Here is a 22664-nt window from a genome sequence, read left to right as displayed (position 1 = left end):
TATATTATATATATATATATATATATATATATATATATATATATATATATATATATATATATATATATATACGTATAGATGTATGTACTTATACGTATGTATATGTGCATATATATATATTATTTATATTATATATATATATGTACGCGTGTGTGTCCCCCCAACATTGCTTAACAACCGATGCTGGTGTGTTTACAGCCCCCCCCCCTAAATTAGCGCTTCGACAAAAGTGACCGATAGGATAAGTACTAGGCGTACAAAGAAGTCCTGGAGTCAATTTGCTCGACTAAAGGCGGTGCTCCAGCATGGCCGCAGTGAAATGACTGAAACGAGTAAAAGAATATATAAGTATGTATGTATGTATGTATGTGTGAACGTATACATGTATGTGTGTATACACACGCGCACACACACACACACACACGTCTTTCTGAGTATATATATATATATACATCTACTGCTTCGTGTGTACATAAGTTGATGCGTTGGTGCAAATATGTATGTGTTTGTAATGTCATCCGTTGCTATGACGTAGACTGTCTGTACTTTTTTGTATCAGTTAATATGTGTGTGTGTGTGTGTGAGTGCGTCTGTATATGTGTATCCGTGTTCTTACGTGTGTGTGTGTGTGTGTATGTATGCGTATGTGTCGATGTTTCTATGTGTGCGATGCGTGAATCGCTACGAGCGTCTGTGTGTGTATGTGGCGGGTTCGGTACGTTGTGGTTGTATGTAAAAGAAGTCTGTTGTAGTATTATGAAGTAATTTTGTGGGTACAAACGTGTAAAATAAATAGTTTGTATGAGAGAAAAAGTGTGTGTATGTGTGCGGGGAGGGGGTGTAAAGAGAGAGAAAGAAAGAGATAGAGTGTGGTGCGTGAGATATTTCCTTCTTTCTTTTCTATGCGTAAGATTGAGACAGTGTATGTATGTGTAAGTTATCGGTGAAAACGTGTGTATATTATGTATGTATTTATGTGTGAGGAAAGAGAGAGAGAGGAGGAGAGAAAGAGAGAAAGTGAGTTATAGTTGTGTAAGAACGTGTGTGAAAGAGAGGAAGAGAAAAAGAGAGAATTAGCGTGGATACTATGTATGTATGTATATGTAGACGTGTGTGTGTGTGTGTTAAAACTATATGGTGTGTGTGTGTGTAAGTTAAGCTGTGTATATGTGTGTGTGAGAATTATAGCGTGGGTACAATCGTGTGTGCGCGTGTCAATATATTGGTATGTGTGTGTGTGTGTGTTTGTGTGAGAGTGTGAGTGCGCCTGTGTTATGTATGTGATATAGCTAGCGTAGGTTACAATGATGTGTGTGTATGTGTACGTGTGTGTGTGTGTGCGCGCGTGCGTGTATGATGTGTATGTGTATGTGTGACTTTGTTCACTGTCAGTACATGTCGTGGCTATGACGTAACCATACACTAACCGCTGTTTCCTACAGCAACAACAACAACAATCTCGACGACGACGACAAACAACAACAACAACAACATCAACAACAGCAGCAGCAGCAGCAACACTAAGCAAACAAAACTCTCGCCTGTCCCGACTGTCAGCTGACATTCACGTCTGTCTCTCGCTTTCCCCCCCTCTCTCTGTCTGTCTTTCTATCACGCCGTCCTTACACTTCTCTCTCTTTCTTTCTATCACCCCTTCCTTCCATTACTCTCTCTCTCTCTTTCTATCATGTATATTTCATACGTTCCTTCCTACTCTGTCTATATTTCTCACTCTCACTCTTACTCTTCTCTATCGCAATTCCCTCTGTCTTACTTTTTCTCTTATTCTCTTTAGTTCCGTCCTTAACTTGTCCCAAAACGGATCGGAGTTTTTTATATATTACATTTTCACCGAATGTTCACATTCCAAACATGACGTAAGTGACAAACTATTATTATTATCTTTTATCTATTTGTATCATTAATAGTACTATTGTACTACAAACGTTATTATTACCTTTTTAATATAATTTCTTTTGGCGTAGGGGGAATGAGAATTTGGGGGTTCGATGAAACGAATAGCAGTCAAGTACTAGGGTCGATTTGATCTTCTGTCCATCAACGTACTTAAAGTTTTGACTTCTTGTGTCTTTACACTATTTGATTATTGCTGTTTCTAATTAAAATACGTGTTTGTTTCTCATATTCGATTCTTTGTAAACTCCACCTCACTCTTTCATTTTTGTTAACATGTCCCAAATCATCTCTTCATCTGTCACCTTTGTGGCCAATCGATTGATGTTTCTATCAATATCACTTGTCCGATTTCAACAGGACCTTTACATACCACCACATCCACCACCACCGCCTCACTACCCGTAAGTGGGGCTCCTACATGGCCTTGACCGCGATAACCGAAAAAAAGTAGAAGGACCCCCCTTTCACCACAAACTTGTGCGGTTGTGTGCCGTGGATACCAGTTATAATACTGGGGTAAATCGATTTGGTTAGAATATTATTTATACTCGTATAAAATACATGAAGTTAGTATTATTCGAGGTTAAGTTTGTCTCATCCCTCTGGGAGTCGAGGAATTGAAGTACCAGTCAAGTAGGGAAAAATGGTTCTTAACCATTTTTTTTTACCTGTGGACCCCTTTGATTCCCATTCTACTTTGATGGACCCTCATAACCGTTCAGTGTTTAAAAAATTCTATAATTATATTTTCATAATTAAATATTATTAGGAATTATGAGTTGTTAAAATATTTTGTACAAGTATAAGCAATTTATTGTAAATAAATTTTAACAGCAAAATCTTATAAGGGAACCCCAAGGGTCATATGGAGCCCAGTTGGGAACCACTGGTCTATACTAACCTCACTTCTTTTCAGGATTGCTGGTCTTGTTCTAAGTCGAGAAACTTAGGTTGGTGGATTCACAGAATCCGTTAGAGCGTTGGAAGAAATACAAGTTTTTGTTTTCCTATCCCGGCTCCAGATCCAGCCGGGGTCCACTTAGCTTTTCATAATTTCGGAGGTCGATAAAATAAAGTACCAGTCAATTCCGAGGGTCTATGGTTTCAACTAACCCCATTTAATGCTAAAATTATTGGCCCTATGCCCAAATTATTTGAAACAGTTATTATTATTATTTTCCGGCTTTTTTACATTCTGTTATGTGTTCAAATATCGCTGAGATCGGTCTTGTTTTTCGTCCATCGGGCTTGAAGGGGCAAGTAAAATTAAGTACCAACCAAAACTCTGGGATCGATATCATCAATTGTCCTTTGCACCCACAAATTTCAAACCTTGTGCCTATATTAAAATACGGTTTAAATCGTTAGCGTGCCGGACAAAATGCGTGAGAGCATTTCTTCTGGTTTTACGTTCTGAGTTGTAATAACGCCGGGTCGATTTGCCGTTCGTCTTGTCGAGATCGATAAAATAGGTACCAGTCATGTGTTGAGGTCGTTGTAATCGACTTCCCTCTCTCTCCTCAAAAACTGCTGGCTATGTGTCAAAATTTGAAACCATTATTATTAGTATTTACTTTGAGAGCCAATAAAGGGAAGCGTCACAGGAGTCGCTAGATCTGCTAGAGATAGCAGTCAAACTCTCTCTCTCTCAAATGAACACACTACATTTACCGTTACACTGATACTCAAATACAAACAAAACAAATCATGATGGTCATGGCTGGAACGACTAATCCTGCTCTGACCGAGGAAGGGGATGGGATGGATAATAAGCAAAAACTTTAAACTTTTACCATCAGATGGGAAGTTGACTTTATTTTTTTTGTTTTTCCTCCCGCATTTCATACTGTTACTACTATTCCTCTTACTACTACTACTACTACTACTACTACTCGAAGTAGTAGTAATTGTAGTAATAGTAGTAGTAGTAAGCAATTAGTAGATTTAATCGACTGTATACACCTCTACCACCACCATCATCACCACTGGCTCCATGGCTCTCTCTAAACTATGTAAATCTTGGCTTATATCTTTCCAAATTATTATTATTATCATTATTCTCATTATTTCTCCCCCCCCTCTTCCCTATCATATATTTTTTTTATTTTTCGTTCTTGTCCACCTATTCCCCACTCTCTCCCCTCCTCTGCCACTATTCCGCTACTGCTTTACCATCTTTTATCAGTAACTTTTCAAGGCAACAACAAACACTTGAAAGGAAAAAACTAATAAAAAGTTTTTCACAACAAACTTTTTGTTCTCTACTACTACTACTACTACTGCTACTGCTACTATCACTATTACTACTACTGCTAGCTACTTTTTACTACTACTACTAATATTACTATTACTTCGGGGTTACTATTTTACTGCTGCCCCTTATTCTCATATGTATGTAGCTGTCATTAAATTAATATATAATATTATATTATATACATGTAATGTATCTTTCATTAAATTAATTACATATGTGCACACACACACGCATATATATATATATATATATATTATATATATATATATATATATGCGTGTATATATATATATATATATATATATGCATATATATATATATATGTATATGTATAGAAATTAAATATAAAATATAAATTACAAAGTGGGACAAGAACGCAAAAACACACAAAGAGACATATATATATATATATATATATATATGTATATATTATGCGTGTTCTCTTTATTAACCACCGAAGGGATCTTAAAACATTGGGGACGGACGGTAAGGTTCAAGCCCAGGGTTATTATGAAGGAGCGTGTGAAAAAAAACCGCAGTAAATAAATATAATTTCAACAATATGTATGCATACTACATGTATGTATATATATGTCGCCATATATATATATATATATATTATATATATATATATATATATATATATAGAGAGAGAGAGAGAGAGAGAGAGAGAGAGAGTCTATACCAATGTATGTTATATGAACTGTGTGTAGTTTTGGGCCCGATAGTATGTAAGTATATGTGTGTTTTGACAACGGTATATATATGTATTTAGCGATTATATACGATATATATACAGGCATTTTACTGTTTATGCTTTTTTGTATAAAGTCTATAAGCCTTGATAGCATATTTTATTCGTTTAGTGTCGGTTTGTATAGAAGACAGTCCATAAATATACACACACACACATCTATATATATACATATACATAAACTCACACACACACATATATATATACACACAGAAAAAAAGAAGTGTATGATCAAACTGTACTTTAAATACGTTACACACACATTCATACACGTAGCTTGGGTATTTTTCTTATAAGTACACAAATATACATCGATGATAATCTATAAAGTTTCTCTCTATGTATGCTACGTACTCAATTCAGTTTGTAAAAAAAAGCGTCTAGTCAATGTTTGTGTGTGTGTGTATGTATGTATAATTATATTCATACATATTAAAATAGTTTTGTTGCTGTATGTAGTTTTCACGACTGAGTAGCGTATGAAATATTGATGTGTGTACAGTGGAAACCGATGGTTAATTTCTTTTCTTTTATTCTTTACTGTTGGAGACACGCAAGTTTATGTGACTTACTATAACTTCGTGCATTGTATAGAAAGACAATCACACGCACGCTATGCTGACAATCTCTCTTTCTCTCACACACACACACACACACACACACACTATATATATATATATATATATATATACATTCATATGTGTGTGTTATACACAAGCTTAAACACGTGTAGGCTCACCGTCAAGGCGGTGGAAACTCCCAAGATGCTATTTTATTTACCTCCCGACTCCACTTCTACTTAAAAGGTGCCTGGGTAATTTTTCATATGTAGGTCGTATTGCCCTCTCTGTCTGTCTCTCCCTATCTATTTATCTATATATATATATATATTATATATATATATATATATATACGTATGCCCGCACACGCACACACATATGTATATATCAATCTGTCTGGCAACTTGTTTTTTCAACACATCTCTATCTCTTTTTCTGTTTCTTTCTCTCCGTCGTCTTTCTCTTCTTCCTCCTCCTCCCTTTTCTCCCCCCTCTCTCTCTCCTCCACATCCCACCTCGTTCTCCCCTCCTTTTTTTTTCGGGGGGGTTATTCCCCCCCCCTTCCCCTCACTTCTATCCTTGCATGCCTCTCGGTTTCTGTGTGCACACACTGTAAAAAACAATAAATAAACCAAAATAACAGGAAAGGTTATCCCAATCTAGAGGAAAAAAGTAAAAATAAAAAAAAAACTTACTACTACTACTTACTACGACTCATTTGCCCCCCCTCCCGCTTCCACTCGGCGCTGCTCCTCCTCCTCCTCTCTGCCCTCCAACCACTATCCATCCATCCATCACCACGTTTGTACTATCGCTACCATCACCATCACCACCACCACCACTACCACCACCGCTACCACAGTCACTAGAGCAGGCACCACTTTTCGTTGTAATGATTACTCCCAAATCGACAGTCCCACGAACCCTCTCTCGTACCACCGACATCACCATCACCATCATCATCATCATCACCACCACCACTATCATCACTACATCTATTCTTTACTCTTTCTCCTCCTCCCTCTTGGTTACAGAAACTTACTACTTCTAACCCGACCAAAAAATAACAAACATAAAAGAAATTAGAAGAACGAAAATAATATAAAAAAAACAACCGTGCGTCTCCCATCTCATTCTCGCCTCCTCCCCTTCCCCAGCAAGTTACAAACCCTCCTCTCCTCCTCCTAGCTTTCCCTCCTATCAGCTGACCTTGTTTTCTTGGTTTTCCTCCTCTTCCTACTCCTCTTATCCTCTCTTTTTACTAACACTATGCCTCTGTTTATCTCTTTTTTCTCCTCACTACACTACGCACACATACACACACACACATATGTATATGCATGTTCACACACATACATGCATCTTTCCCTTCTGACTCACTCTTTCACTATCTCCCTTCGTAACTGTCTCATTCGTTCACTTTCTCTCTATCCTTTTGCACAGTAATCTCTCTCTCTCTCTCTTTCTCCCTCTCTTCGTTTCCCCCCACACACTTTTCACTATACTTCTCTCCGCCCTTCCTCTTCTCTTTCTCATCAGCCATGTGTCACTATAGTCATGTCTGGACTTTCTTGTAAAATAAAAAAAAGACTTTAAAAACAAAATAGATTTGGCACCGACCGACTCAGTGCATGCCCTTACTCCACTATTTAACAAACACGCGCACACACATACACACTTGTATCACTTTTTTTCTATTATATAGTTCAACATCCAACTTTTTGTCCACCCTGGATATAGAAATATGGTTGGGTGTATTTCGTTAGATTTTATTTTTTGTTGCTGTAAATCTTGAGACTGTCTATCTGTTAACCCTTTTCCCTGTCTGTGTGTGTACACAGACTTTCACGTTTCTTGCTGTCAAGACACACCAATAGTTTTTCTTAATATATGACACTTAATATATGACGTATATGCAAGAACGTAAACGATGGAATAGCCCGTTATATATATGTATGTATGTATGTGTGTGTGTGTGTTCACTTTTTACTCTTTTTACCTGTTTTAATCATTTGATTGCGGATATACTGGAGCACCGCCTTGATAAACACTTGTTTAGGTATTATATATATTTTCGTACGTGCATTTAGACACGATTTTATTCGTAAGTCAAGAGGAAAATAACATAGGTATGTATATATTTATCGTGTTAAGTCGTGTATTCGTTGCACCCCTAATTTAGTACGAAATCTTGGTACAAAATTTTTTCCCTTCATAGCTTTGTCCCTTGTTCGAGTCCACACCCCATTTTTTTTCTTTTATTTAAAGTCAAGTATAAAATAGTGCGACTTATACACACGTAAGCTTGCTTCCCAACCACATGGTTCCGGGTTCAGTCCCACTGCGTGACACCTTGGGCAAGTGTCTTTCTTCTACTGTAGCTTCGGGCCGACCAAAGCTTTGTGGGTGGATGGATTTGGGAGACGGAAATTGAAAGAAGCCTGTCGTGTGTGTGTGTTTTTGTCTGTTTGCCTCCTACCACCGCTTGATAACCGATGGTGAGTTTACTTGCCCGTAACTTAGTGGTTCGGGAAAAGAGACCGATAGAATAAGTATTAGGCTTAAAAAATATAAGTGGTGGGTCGATTTTTTTTTCGACTAAAAACCCCTCATGACGGTGCTTCAGCACGGCCGCAGTCAAATGACTAATGAATGTGTATAGGTATGCAGTTTAGAAGCAAAGAAAGAGGAAGTGTGATCGACGGAAGAAAATAATAGTGTGTAGAATCTAAAAAGGAAGTAGTAGTAAATTTTTTGTCTTGTTTGTAAGCATCTGGCCAACTCTTTTATCTAGGTCTAGCAAACTTTTATAATAAAAAAAAATGCATTGTAACAGTGATCATCGAGTGATTCGCCATCTGCCCCGCCAACCATCTGTAGTATGCTTTTTACGAGTACGTTTAAGAATTCGTCCATTACCCAATGTCAATATTTTCTCCCTCTTCATTTTGAAACAGTAGTGTTCGATTTGTGAAGAGGTTTAATTTAGTTGATAGAGACGCCTATGGTTCGTCGTTTTTGCGTGAATCTTGTATGTTTGTTTGTTTTTAAATGTCTGTAGCTGTGTGTGTGTGTGTGTTTGTTTGTTTCTGTGTTTGTCTGTCTGTCTGTCTTGCCGAAGCGCCGGTCGCCATTTATGATGTTTGATGAGAAAACTTTCAACGTTTTATTTGTTTTGCGTGACTTTCTTCGTTCGTTGCTAAGGCTGTTGCGTTCTATTTATTGACGATTCTTGTAAAACAAACTGCTTGTTGTTGTTTATTTAACCCGAAGCCAGCCCGTGGACAAGCAGTTCTATGTATATATTTATAACCGAAGGCGTTCCAGTCGTAACCATCCCTCCCGTCTTATTTTCATACGTAGCGTAAAGCGATGAGTTGGCAGAATCGTTAGAGCGTCGGAAAATTTGTCTTGCGTTCAAATCCAGTTCATGGTCAACTTGGGGGATCATAAAATAAAGTATAAGTAGATGTAATCAGTTAATTCCACCCCCATTTGAAATCGTTGACTCTGCGCTTCAATAAAAAACAGTTTTCAGACTTAGAGAATGATTCGAGGGAGATTTAGTTGTTATCTTTTACTGCCGTGCGAGTGTGTGTGTTTATACGTTTGAGTTGGTACGCCTGATTTTGTTTTGAGTGCTTGTGTACTGAAGTGTTACGCGTCCACAGCTTCTTGTTTAGTACCGTGTACGAAATTTTTCCCCACGAGAGTTCCGGACCCCAGTTATGAACTCATTTGCATACAGCCAACCAGAGCTCAGCTATCGAACTAATTTATGAGGTCACTTGGATAAAGAATGACCATGCTTCTTTTCTCTTTTAAGAATGATTGTTGTTTTTCTTCCTGTTTCAACCATAGCTGTCTCTACGTAGTTATTTGTATTGTTTACTTTGTAAAACAGTAAGGGGAGAGGGTTGCTAGGACATCATTCTCTATCCACATCTTTACCATATAGGGCCCTAACAAAACCCGATAATAGGTATAGATGCAAATCTATCTAATTACTTGTCTCCTTCTAAAATCAGACATAACTTGGCGATCGGGCGACTTATAACACCGTTCTTCGTCTTGTGTTTACTTGGTAGAGTGTGTTTTACCAAGAGATTGGTTGTTTTTAAACACATTCACGAAAGTTATATGATGAGCTTTGCGTCTGGGCATAATCTGAGAGTTGAACGGCACCTTTCCTTTCACACTTTTCAAACAATCCCTCAACGGTCTGCCAGCACCGATGCGGTTTCTGCCACCATCAACCATCTTTTGCCTGGATGTTGCAGTTGGTTGCACACCAATTGTCTTCATACTGACTAGAGATTTTTGGTAATTCAAACTTACCGCCAACCAGCGTTGAATGAGAGCACAATACAGGATTCGTATGGCAATCGGAGGTCGCCATTTTGAATACGAACCTTTGTTAACTTGACAACAAGTTCAAGTTGAGCTCTGATTGGCTGTATGCAAATGAGTTCATTACTGGGGTCCGGAACACTCGTGGGAAAGAAGTTTCGCGTCCCGAGTCAGCGGGCAGCAGTAACAGATCAGATCTACGATCAAAGAGGTTTAAATTGATGACGGTAAGACTACATCATCATATGTGTATTAATTATAAGAACGTTTTTGAAGACGGCAGGCTTTGATATTTTTTGGCAGATTTTACTGAATTCGGGGTGCATCTGAAATGCCTGTGCATCTGAAATGCCGTCAAACACAGTGTGTAGACACTGATGCGGGTAACTTTCCTCCCAGATTACAGCTTGAGACTGCTCGCTGACGTAGTCTCTAAAATCCCATTCAGGTGGCTGTGGTAAGAAGCTTGCTTCCCAACCACAGGGTTCACTGTGGCATCTTGGGCGGGTGTCTTCTGCTATAGCCTCGGGCCGACCAATGCCTCGTGAGTGGATTTGGTCGACGGAAACTGAAAGAAACTCGTCGTGTGTGTGTGTGTCTGTTTGTCCCCCATCACCGCTTGACAACCGATGTTGGTGTGTTTATGACCCCTTGACATAGCGGTTCAGCAAAAGAGTCTGATAGAACAGGGACTCGGCTTAAGTTCTGGGGTCGATTTGTTCGACTAAAAAACCCCTCAAGGCGGTGCTTCAGCATGGCCGCAGTCAAATGACTGAAACAATTAAAAGGATAAACAGAAAACGAATATCTACAAAATAACCCCACAGATATAAATTAGGCGATCCTTCGGTATTGGTAGACGACGTCATTCACCCACACAACTGTCCCTCGTGAGACAGACAACGAGAACAAGCTGAAAAAGAGGGTGAGTGATACCGTTTCCTCATACCGACCGATACTCAGGAGATCAACACCAAAGGATCGCCATAAATTGCTCACCTCACGTGGAAATTTGTTAAACGTTGATTTCGAGGAAACTCGAAATGTCGAGCCGCTACTTCTCTGCATTGAGAAGCTCCGGTTCTACGGACATGTGATTAGAATGTCGTAGGAAAGAATCACAAGATGGATTTTTCACGCATAGTATTATGCATTGTCTCGGCTAGTTACGCTTGAGAATCCAGCCTGAAAACTTAATAACTGTTGTTTTGAGAAGACCTTCCATAAAGTCATATCAGAAACACAAATAATACTCTTAATACTTGGAATATCACGGTTTATAAAGTTTCCAAAATTCATCAGTGGCCGTGTGGTAAGACGTTTGCCTCCCACCCACGTGGTTCCAGGTTCAGTCCCACTGCGTGGCACCTTAGGCAAATGTCTTCTACTATAACCTCGGGCCGACTAAATCTCTGTGAGTGGACTTGGTAGATAGAAATTGAAAAAGAGGCTCGTGGTGTATATATATGTATGTGTGTGTGTGTCTGTCCCCACCACCGCTTGACAACCAGTGTTAGTGTGTTGGCGTCTCTGTAAACTAGCCATTCGACAAAAGAGACCGATAGAATAGTACCAGTCTCGTCAAAAAAAGTACTGGGGCAGATTCACTCGACAAAAAAAAAATGCTCTTCAAAGCATAGCTGCAGTCAAATGACCGAAACAAGTAATATATATATATATTGTTGGATCAAAGAAATATTAAATATTAATTTTTGATATTGTAGATTCGTATACATAGTCACGAAACGCGCGTCGTCGTTTTAATGTGTAGAAACTTTTAGTACATCGTTAATAATAATATATTTGAATTTATATAATATCATTCAGTATTAATTGAATTACCTTATGGAGGTTCTATCTCTTATATATAATATATATATATATATATATATATATATATATATATATATATATATGTATGTATATATATATATATATGAGAGAGAAAGAGAAAGAGGAAATATCTATTTATCTATATCTATACACACATACACTTAAGTAGGAATTTCAACTTAAAAATATAATTTTCTTCTTAAGATAAATATATCTACGAATTAGATATATTGATAGCAGGGATTTGCAAAAGTGCTTCCCTTTTCTTTACTATATCTATTGATATATGTCATACATATACGTATATTAATAGATACACGTATACACTAACACAAAGTCTCACTGAATTGCAAAAACAACGTCTAGAGTGGCGTCTAAAGCAGGGGTTCTCAATACTTTTCATCTATGGGCCCCCTTAGATTACTATTTGATCCTGGTGGACCGCCATAGCCATTCGATGTTTTAAAACTTTCAAAATACGTATTTTCTTTTTCACCCTTATCTTGAGTAGGTTGAACTATGTAAAGAAACCTAGCTGTTTCTTGCAAAACATACCAATACATACATTAAAAGCAAAATATTTTGTGGGGTCCTTACAATACCATTGTGGATCCTCAATGTACTACATCGTTTGAGTGGACCCTGCAAAATCTTATATGGACTTTCAGGGCCATATAGACCTTGGTGGATAACCACTGGTCTAAGAAATTTCAGAATGGATTCAATTCTAAGCAAGAGCTTTTACTTCAAGAAATTATTCTTTATTATATTTCTGTTGATCCTTCTTTTTCAGTTTTTATTACCGTTCGAAAAAAAAAAAAGAAAGCAACAAAAACAAACTGGATTCGTTTGTTTATAACAAAAAAATTGATTTTTCTTTACCAGTTAATTAGCGAACTATTAAAAAAGATCACATAGGTGTTTGTTTATTTAGAAGTACTGACCTACATAAGTCTGTGTGCGTGTGTCTGTGTGTCTTATTTCAACTATTGGACTCCACCTCCCAGGGTTTTAAGTCGAACGAATCGACCCCAGTAATTTTTCTAAAAATTAAATCTTGTACTTATTCTATCGGTATCTTTTACCGAGCCGCTAAGTTACGGGGATGTAAACAAACCAACACTTGTCAAGCCGTGGGGGGAGAGACACAAATATGAAGACACTCACACACACATATACGCGACATATACTACAGGCTTCCACACAGTTTCCGTCAAACATCCACTCACAAAGCTTTGTTCAGCTACAACAGCCTTCTATAGTCTTCTAGAAATAACCAGGGCCGACCAAAGCCTTGCGAGTGGATTTGATAGACAGAAACTGAGGGAAGCCCATTGTACGATTAACCAACCACGAACACTATTGGATATGCCCAATTTACATATTAAAAACACATTCCTGGCAACTGGATGTGGTGCGGAAGAAAGAGCAAGAAGTCCTGAAATGTGCATGTACAACCATTACCTATTTTTCTATCTTCCATCGCATTGTTTTACATTAGACGTATTCGGATACGAAACGTAACAAATCAGTCATGGCTCTGATTTCTATAGAAAATCTGTAGAGGATGACTTTTAAAAGTGACACACATATACACATACATAAATCATACATACATAGATACAGGTATATATATATATGTACACATACATGTATATGTGTGTATGTATATATATATATATATAGATATATACATATACATACACACACACACACACATATATATATACACACACACGCACACATATGTATATAATATAATATATATATATATATATATATTTATAGATAGATAGGCACAGATAGATGTATGTCTATGTGTGTGTGAGTGTGTGTGTATGTATATATATATATACATACACATATACACGTATATATATATATACATTTCAAAATGTAACTACATACGGATTGTTGGCGGTTTTTTTTCATGTTTTCCTTTCCTCTTGGACTTTCCTCTGAGCTTTGCTCGAAACGTAAAACAACCTTTCTTTCCTTCCCTGAGCGTCTGTTAATACTATGCATGTACCACGTCCTCTCATTGTTTTTTTTGCGATTAATTATATATATATATATAATATATATATATATATAATATATTATATATATATATATATATATATATATATATATATACATATATATATATATATATATAATTAATCGCAAAAAAAAACAATATAATATAAATTTTATATTCTTAACCGTTAATCCCTACACATTTTTTTCTCTCTGTGTTTTTTTCGTTCTCTCCATTTTTTCCTATCATCCCTTTCTGTCTAGTAGCGTAGGCTCGAAACGTCAAAGACATCTGCAGTCTTCCTGAGCGTCAAACTAATTTATCTGCTTGTTGTTCCCTCACCTGTCTTCATCTTTTGTTTTCTGTAAGTTTGATGTATGTATGTATGTATGTATGTATGTATGTATGTATGAATGTAGGTGTATGATGTATGTATGTATGTATGTATGTATGTATGTATGTATGTATGTATGTATGTATGTATGTATGTATGTATGTATGTATGTATGTATGAATGTAGGTGTATGCAGTGAAAGCGGTCGGCTTAATGGTCAGACTGTTGTAGTTGCGATCGTAAGATTGTGGTTTCGATTCCTAGACCGGTCAATGCATTGTGTTCTTGAGTAAAACACTTTATTTCACGTTGCTCCAGTCCACTCAGCTGGCAAAAATGAGTTGTTCTGACTCTTATTTCTCACTAAGACTGGTGCTGACTACCAGTACTGGTGTTTTAGTCACCCTACTGACGACTATACTTGTGCCTTTTGGTTATAAATTGCGAAAAAGCCACCTTAATAATTTATATGTCTTTGTATACGACAAATGTATATTTTGTATATGGCAAATGTGGAGGCGCAATGGCCCAGTGGTTAGGGCAGCGGACTCGCGGTCGTAGGATCGTGGTTTCGATTTCCAGACCGGGCGTTGTGAGTGTTTATTGAGCGAAAACACCTAAAAGTTCCACGAGGCTCCGGCAGGGGATGGTGGTGATCCCTGCTGTACTCTTTCACCACAACTTTCTCTCACTCTTACTTCCTGTTTCTGTTGTACCTGTATTTCAAAGGGCCGGCCTTGTCACTCTCTGTGTCACGCTGAATATCCCCGAGAACTACGTTAAGGGTACACGTGTCTGTGGAGTGCTCAGCCACTTACACGTTAATTTCACGAGCAGGCTGTTCCGTTGATCGGATCAATCGGAACCCTCGTCGTCGTAACCGACGGAGTGCTTCCATATGGCAAATGGTTGTGCCGTCATAAAAGCTCCTATGCTACTTGTTGCTGGTTGCCGTATATTATTCCGAACCTGCCCACTTAAGTGTTATGGGATTGTTATGTATGCGGTACTCTGTGTAGCGTGGGATAAATATATTAATAACGAGAAATACTTCACGTATATATAGTATAAGCTAGGCGCAGGCGTGGCTGTGTGATAAAAAGTTTTCTTCCCAACCACTGCATGCTACCTTCATTGAGTGTCTTCTACTTTAGCCTCTAGCCGGGTTGTGAGTGGATTTGGTAGGCGGAAACTGAAAGAAGCCTGTCGTATTTATGCATATGTGTTTGTGTGTGTGTTTGTGTAGTGGTGAGTGTTTGTCACATACCACAGTTTGACAATCGGTGTTTGTGTGTTTACATCTCCGTAACTTAGCTGTTCGGCAAAAGAACTCCGATAGAATAAGCACAATGCTTTAAAAAATATGTATAAATACTAGGGTTCATTCATTCCACTAAAAAAAAATGTTCGGTATGGTGTCTCTGCATGGTTGCAGTCTAATGACTGAAACAAGTAAAATATGCAAGATACACACACACGCACAACACATTATATATATATATATATATATATACTAGCAGTATAGCCCGGTGTTGCTCGGGGTTTTTTGGGGGGTTTTTTGCGCTTAAAACGGCAGACTGCATTATGTAGCTCGTTATTCTTTGTAAGTGAACATTTTTCTGGTTGTAATACACCGAAAAATGGCGACACAGCAGTCAAAAAATCGTAATAGATAGGGATTTTCATAGACCCCCCCCCAGCCTTTTTGATGTAAAGAAAGTTTAGTGTTAACATGGTCCGATTTGAATTTTTTCTTCTACGGAATGAAGAGCAAGCCTTCTTCTATCATACTCTCAATTTTGGTCAACTTGCGCCGCAGGGTCTCGGAAAAAATAGTGTTAGTTGAAGGCTACCAAACTTGCCATACACACACACACACACACACACACACACACAGTAGCAATTTTAGCTTTATATATATATATTTATATATTATGTGTGTACGTGTATTCTAATTTACTACAGTTTTTAATATAGTAAGATATTCAATAGGATTTTTAAGCTATAGTATTAGAAATTTTATACCGGTTAGAAATTCAAATCCGTTAGTTGTCACCGAATGTGACAACTTTGTTCCTGGTAACCCTGTTGTCCAGCAAACGGCTAGGTATATTACCTACAATGGATCTTATATTTAATTTAAATCAATTCTGATTCGTTGGATTATCAGTGTCCTTACTTAAACACAAGATTACAAATTTATAGCGGAAAGAATCTTCCTAGTATATTACCACAGCTAGTAATTTCACCGACAACTTCCCTTTCTTTTGTCAGTGGAATGAATGTTATTAAAAGTCGATCGACCTATGGCAGAAATCGAACTTAGAACGTCGAGCTGAATTGTCCAACGCCTTACCGCATCTACAATTTTCTCCTCTCTTTTACCGAATGTTGAGTTGTTGTTTAGGAACCCTGGCTCTTTTCGAGCAGACATTATATCAAAAGCGTCTTAACTGCGTGCATCTTGTGTCTTTTACTGGACTTAGCCAATTTTCTTTCACTTGTTTCAATCATTAGACTGTGGCCACGCTACAGCACTACTTTGAACTGTTTTGTTAAAATATGGAATGCGTAAAGGTAACAAGTGTCTGTAACTTTTTTTCTTTTAATGTTCTTAAACAGAAAGGTATCTGTAACAAGTACGATTATAAGATTAATTTCATAAGCAAGGAGCACAAAATTGTCGAACATGTGTACTTTTATTTTTTGCTTTAATATGACTGAGTTTGATCGGGGGGTGATTTAGCTGCAGTTTCTAGCAATTCGTGCAGCTAAGTAAGTCGACCTTTCGACTTCACGTTGGCTGGTGTGTGTGGCATTTGTGTGGGCTGGTTTTTCTTTTTCTTTTTTTCTTTCCATTTTTCTATTTTGTGAGCTGGGATTGCCGACTGTGTGGGTTTCCAGTTGGCTCATGCATGTAGTATGTGTGGATTATTTATTTATTTCTCTCTTTTTTTTTCTATATATAAAACAATTGAGTATCTGGGTTGGGTTAGATATTTGACAGCGATAAATAAACAAGGATGGTCACTAGAATTTGTTGGGTAGGTGGAGAGGAAACCGGCGTCTTTATGCACCGGTTGGAAAACATAAACAAACGAAAGACTGTTGGTGTGCTTTAAGAAGCTTATCTATCTATCTATCTGTATAGATAGATAGATAGATAGATAGATAGATAGATAGAGAGAGAGTGGGTGCTTGGGAAAAAGAAAAAAGGGGGAATCTAAGGAATTAAGAAATTAGAGCTGTGATAGATATTTACTTGGTGTAAGCGTTAAAATATATCGCCCTTAAAAAGCATTCTTCTCATATTCCGTACGTGTATCATCGAGAGGTAAATAAGAAGAGACATAACTCATGTTGGAACGTTTCGTTAAAATATGGGATACGTAAGTGAAAGGTAACAAGTGTCTGTTTTTTTAATAATCTTAAATAGAAAGGAATGTATGATAAGCAGGGTTGCTAGATCGGTTTTAAAAACAGGAAAACAGATCGTTTGCTAAAAATAAGTGATTGTATGAGAAAGTTGCCCTTAGTTACAACATCGTGTGAAACGTTTAATCGTTAATCGTTATCTTTTATCTTTAAATTGTTTCAGTCATTTGACTGCGGCCATGCTGTGGCACCGCCTTGAAGAAATTTGAATGAATCGACCACACGTTTTTTAACCCTGGTACTTATTTTATCGGTCTCTTTTGTCGAACCGCTATGTTACGTAAACCTAATAATACCGGTTGTGAAGCTGTGATGAAGCGGGACAAGCGCACACTCGCACTCACAATGTGAAACCGTTAATCTCCGACACATTTTGGGAAAGACTTCCGCCCGTACCCTCCCCCATTTTCGGATACGGAGGTTCCGGAAAATTGCCGAAAATCTGCATTATGAAAATCCCCCCCCTTCTCCCCTAACTTCTTCAATTTTGACTTTTTTCCGCAACACTAACCCTAACCCTGGAAAGATTCTTTCTCTTCCTTTCATTCCTTTCTATCGAAGAGCGTCGGCTCGAAACGTCAAAGACTTTTCCACTTTTCCCTAGCGTCAAGGAGGGCTTCTTCCAGTTTCCGTCTCCCAAATCCACCCACAACGCTTTGGTCGGCCCGGGGCTATAGAATTCAAGACTCTTTCCCAACGTGCCATTCAGTGAAATTGAACCATATAGATGGGAAGCAAGCTTCTTACCGCACACTCACGCGTCCGATTTTTATTCACTCTGGGGCATATCTCAGAGTGCTTTATTCTAAGTAGCCGGACATTGCTTATTTTGAACTTGTCACCCCACTATATATATATATATATGTGTGTGTGTGTGTGTGTGAACCGTTGCTGGTGTGTTTACGACCCTGTAACCTAGCGGTTCGGCAAATGAACCGATAAAATAAGTACTAGGCTTACAAAGAATAAGTCATGGGGTCGATTTGTTCGACGAAAGCCGGTACTCCAGCATGGCCGCAGTCAAATAACTGGAACAAACAAAAGAATAAAATAGTAATATATATACATTATATATATATATATAATATATATATATATGTATATGTGTGTATATATATATATATATATGTATATGTGTATGTATATATATATATAATATATGTATATGTGTATGTATATATATATAATATATATATGTATATGTGTATGTATATATATATATATGTATATGTGTATGTATATATATATATATATATATTATATATATATATATTATATTATATATATATATATATGTTATATATATATATATATATATGTATATATATATATATAATATATGTATATAATATATATATATATTATATGTATATATATATATAATATATATATATATGTATATATATATATATATATGTATATATGTATATATATATATATATATATATATGTATATATATATTATATATATATATATATATGTATATATATGCATGTGTGTGCATGTATTAGTGTTTGTCCTTCTCCTTCACCGCTTGACAATTGGTGTTCGTTTGTTTCCGACCCCGTAACCTAGCGGCTCAGTAAAGCATCGATAAAGCTGGGGGTCGATCTGTTGTTCGACTGAACCCATCAGAGTATTGTCCCAACAGGACTGCACTGCAATGAATGTGGGGAGGAAAAAAATGAAAAATGAAAATAAAATAAAAGAAATAAAGGAAGAAGAAAGGAAAGAAGCAAGAGGCGTTAAGTAGTTCAACTTTCTGTGTGGTGAAATCATAGCGTGCAGTTCTGAAGTGTAGCGTAATCCTCCACTTGCAGCCCATGTCAGTAACCCTGCTTCTGATATGCTGAAGAATGACATTTTTTTTTTCGTTATGCAGCATAATGTCGACTTGACTGTACTTTTAGTTTGTGTGTGTGTGTGCGCACACGCGTTTCTTCCTTTTACTAGTTTTAGTCATTTCTTTTACTAGTTTTAGACTACGGCCGCCATGTCGGATACCTCCTTACATTCAGCTTTCGTACTTCTTGATATCAAATCCAGTACGTATTTTATCGATCTAATTTTCTTCTTTTTTTTCTGTCGTACCGTAAAGTTATGGTTTTGACACGGCGGGATGCGACGTTATGGTGGAAAACATAACGTGCGCATGCGCACGAATTTACATCGGTGAATGATTCACTCCGTTATTATGTATGCCAAAAAAAGGCGGAGTGCTGGCAGAATCGTTAGCATGCTGGACGAAATGCTTATCGGTGTTTCGCCCGTCACTACATTCTGAGTTCAATTTCCACCGAGGTCTATCTACTTTGCCTTTCATTCTTTCGGGGTTGATAAAATAAGTACCAGTCGATATGACCGACTAGCACCCTTCCCCCACCCATATCAAATTCCTGCCCTTGTGGCAAAATTTGAAACCATTATTATTATTGTTGTCAAGGCAGCAAGCTGGCGGAATCATTAGCAGCACGCCGGACGAAATGCTTAGCGGCAATTCGTCCGTCGCTACGTTCTGAATTCAAATTCCACCGAAGTCGACTTTGTCTTTCGGGGTCGATAAGATAAAAACGAAATGAGCTCTGGGGTCGATGTAATCGACTTACCCCCTCTCCCGAAATTCCTGGCCTTGTGCCAAAATTTGAAATCATTATTATATACGCGAAACTCTGAGTAGAAGAGTTAATCATGGGGCAAGACTTCCGCCCGTCCCCTCCCTCAAAAACCACCCTTTAAAAAAATTTTTTTCGACCCCTCCCCTTTCGGCTACGGGGAATACGAATCTGCTGCAAAAAAACTGGCAAAAATCGACGTTTCTAAATTACCACCTCCTACCCCATTTCCTCAATTTTCAACTTTTTTCACAATTTTTCTTTCTTCCAAATATGCGGAAAAATACGGAGATTATGATTCTGAAAAAAATTTTCAAAATTCTTTGTAAAATTTTTTATAAAAAATTTTTTAGGGTTAGTGTTAGTGTTGGGGGGAAAATTGAAAAGTGGGTGGGGGGAATTTCACAATGCCGATTTTTGGCAATTTTCCGGAACCTCCGTATCCGAAAACGGGGATTTTGGGGGGAAAAAAATTACGAAAATAAACAAATTTGGGAGAAAATGGTGGGGTGGGAACGAAGTCTTCCCAGTCATCGACTAAATTTTTAATGTAAACTCTACACCAGCGGTCCCCCCAAAGCTTTTTTGCACCACGGGCCGGTTTTATGCAAGATAATTTTCCCACGGACCAAGGGTACCACCTGCATAACAAACTACTTTAGAGTGTGTTGTATATAATTCAGTTATTACATATATATTATATAATGCATTTATGATACAAAAACACTGAAAAATATGTTAGGTTTTTCTTTGTGAAATAATATAAATAATTTCATTCATTTAGCACACTACGGTTGATTTGATACTCAATTTCTTTCTGTTGTCTGATTATACGAATAATTGATCGGTCGTCGATCGATTGAAAGATTGTCTGACCTGTTGATTGGTCGAATGTTTGTTCCAATGAACGATGGGGAACGAGGGGAGGGTTCATTTATTAATCCTGTTTCTTCTAGCTTAAGTTGCGAACAGAGAATTTGGAGCGAACAGGAGATAAACCATTTTAAACACGTCTGTCACAACCTCAAGCCTGAATTTACTAAGCTGTTAACAGACGAAACAGCAATTAGTTTCATAGCGATCTCGCTCCTGGCGCCTGGTGTATTTTTACACATTGTGTTAGCCTGCTAACGACCCTGTGGACTGAGCCACTCAGCAAGAGTTATATGTCTTAGTTGGTAGATAGAGAGCAGTGTCTATGATGTGAAACGAACCGTCGACCTTTCGGTTAGTGAGCACAGCTCTTGTCAACAACACTGCTAGTTGTACCCCCTTTTGGCGCGCCGGACAAAATACATTGCGGCATTTGGATCTTTTCGGTTTAAACGGCAGTTTTTAACATAATTTCTAAGTAATTAAAAAATTTTAAACTTTGTTTACTGGTAGAATGTGTTTATAAAACATCTTTTTCTCTTGGCTTTATTGAGAAAATTCTATAGTTTGTAAGATATTTGTTGTTTTTTTTCTTCAATTTCTGCAATTTCAACCAATCGGTGACATCTATTGCGTTAAAAAGCATTCTGTGCCGTATGAATATGTCCCTCGTTTAAGAAACAGATTGGGTTTATTTACATTCGTGAAGAAAAATACCCTTACCCTAAAAGAGATTGAAATGCAATAGATCGATTCTAGGGTCATAATTATGGGTGACAATTTCATATGACACCGCTAGAAAAAAACTGCCGTTTAAACCGAAAAGATCCCGGCATTTCCCCCTACTCTACGTTCTTAAGTTCAAATTCCTTTCTACTCTGGGTACAAGGCCCGAAATTTTGGCAGAGGGAGCCAGTCGATTAGATCGACTCCAGTACACAACTGGTACTTGATTTGTCGACCCTCGAATGGATGGAAGGCTAAGCATTTCACCCGGGGTGCTAAAGATTCTGCCAGATCGCCGCCTTCTTGAGTTCAAATTCTGCCGAACTCGTCTTTTCCTGTTTGCATAAATTAAACACACACATTTATAATCCTTTCTATTTTTAGTACAAGACCAGCAATTTTAACGGAAGGCGGGAAGTCGATCACGTTTTAAACTCCCACATTATTGCTGAGTGAAATAAGTGTATTCTTCGACTAAATTGAATTTTCTTTTAAAAATAACTTTTGTATGCCTTATTTTACGTCATCGCCTTATTTTTACGTCATTCGTCACACGTGGTCCCACCCCCCATCCCTTCACTACAAACATACTTATCTCCGCCTCCGTCCTCCACCGCCAGCACTACGTCGCTCTCCAGTCTATCAACTGACTCCTTCTCCTCTCTCTTTTTTCTGTCCCTCTCTCTCTGTATTTCAGCATTCCTTTTAATATGTCTATATTTAACTGTCTCTTTACTGCATACACAATGTACTGTTTTTGACATTGTATCATATTGTCACACTGCCCTCGTTTTGCACTGAAACAAAGAATATGAGCTGTATCTGTCTGTGCGTTGTTGTTGTCGTTGTCAAGGCGGCGAGCTGGCAGAAACGTTAGCACGCCGGGCGAAATGCGTAGCCGTATTTCGTCTACCGTTACGTTCTGAGTTCAAATTCTGCCGAGGTCCACTTTGCCTTTCATCCTTTCGGGGTCGATAAATTAAGTACCAGTTACG

General features: G+C 37.7%; 1 protein-coding gene across 4 annotated transcripts in view; it reads left to right on the top strand.

Annotated features, from left to right (window-relative positions):
• LOC115221191 (ataxin-1-like) overlaps positions 1-22664 on the top strand; it is a 610972-nt gene that overhangs the window by 462309 nt on the left and 125999 nt on the right. The window contains exon 1 of one of the 4 annotated variants that reach the window (XM_036510742.1): positions 1482-1877. The exons of 2 other annotated variants lie outside the window; for them this stretch is intronic. The gene's annotated coding sequence lies outside the window, so the exon portion shown is untranslated. Of the gene's footprint in view, positions 1-1481; positions 1878-22664 lie in introns of those variants that run through there. One more of the 4 variants, XM_029791339.2, reaches the window with a different exon arrangement.

Source organism: Octopus sinensis, linkage group LG18 (genome assembly GCF_006345805.1).
Source record: "Octopus sinensis linkage group LG18, ASM634580v1, whole genome shotgun sequence".
Lineage (NCBI taxonomy): Eukaryota > Metazoa > Mollusca > Cephalopoda > Octopoda > Octopodidae > Octopus > Octopus sinensis.
This window is presented reverse-complemented; position numbering and strand designations above follow the sequence as displayed.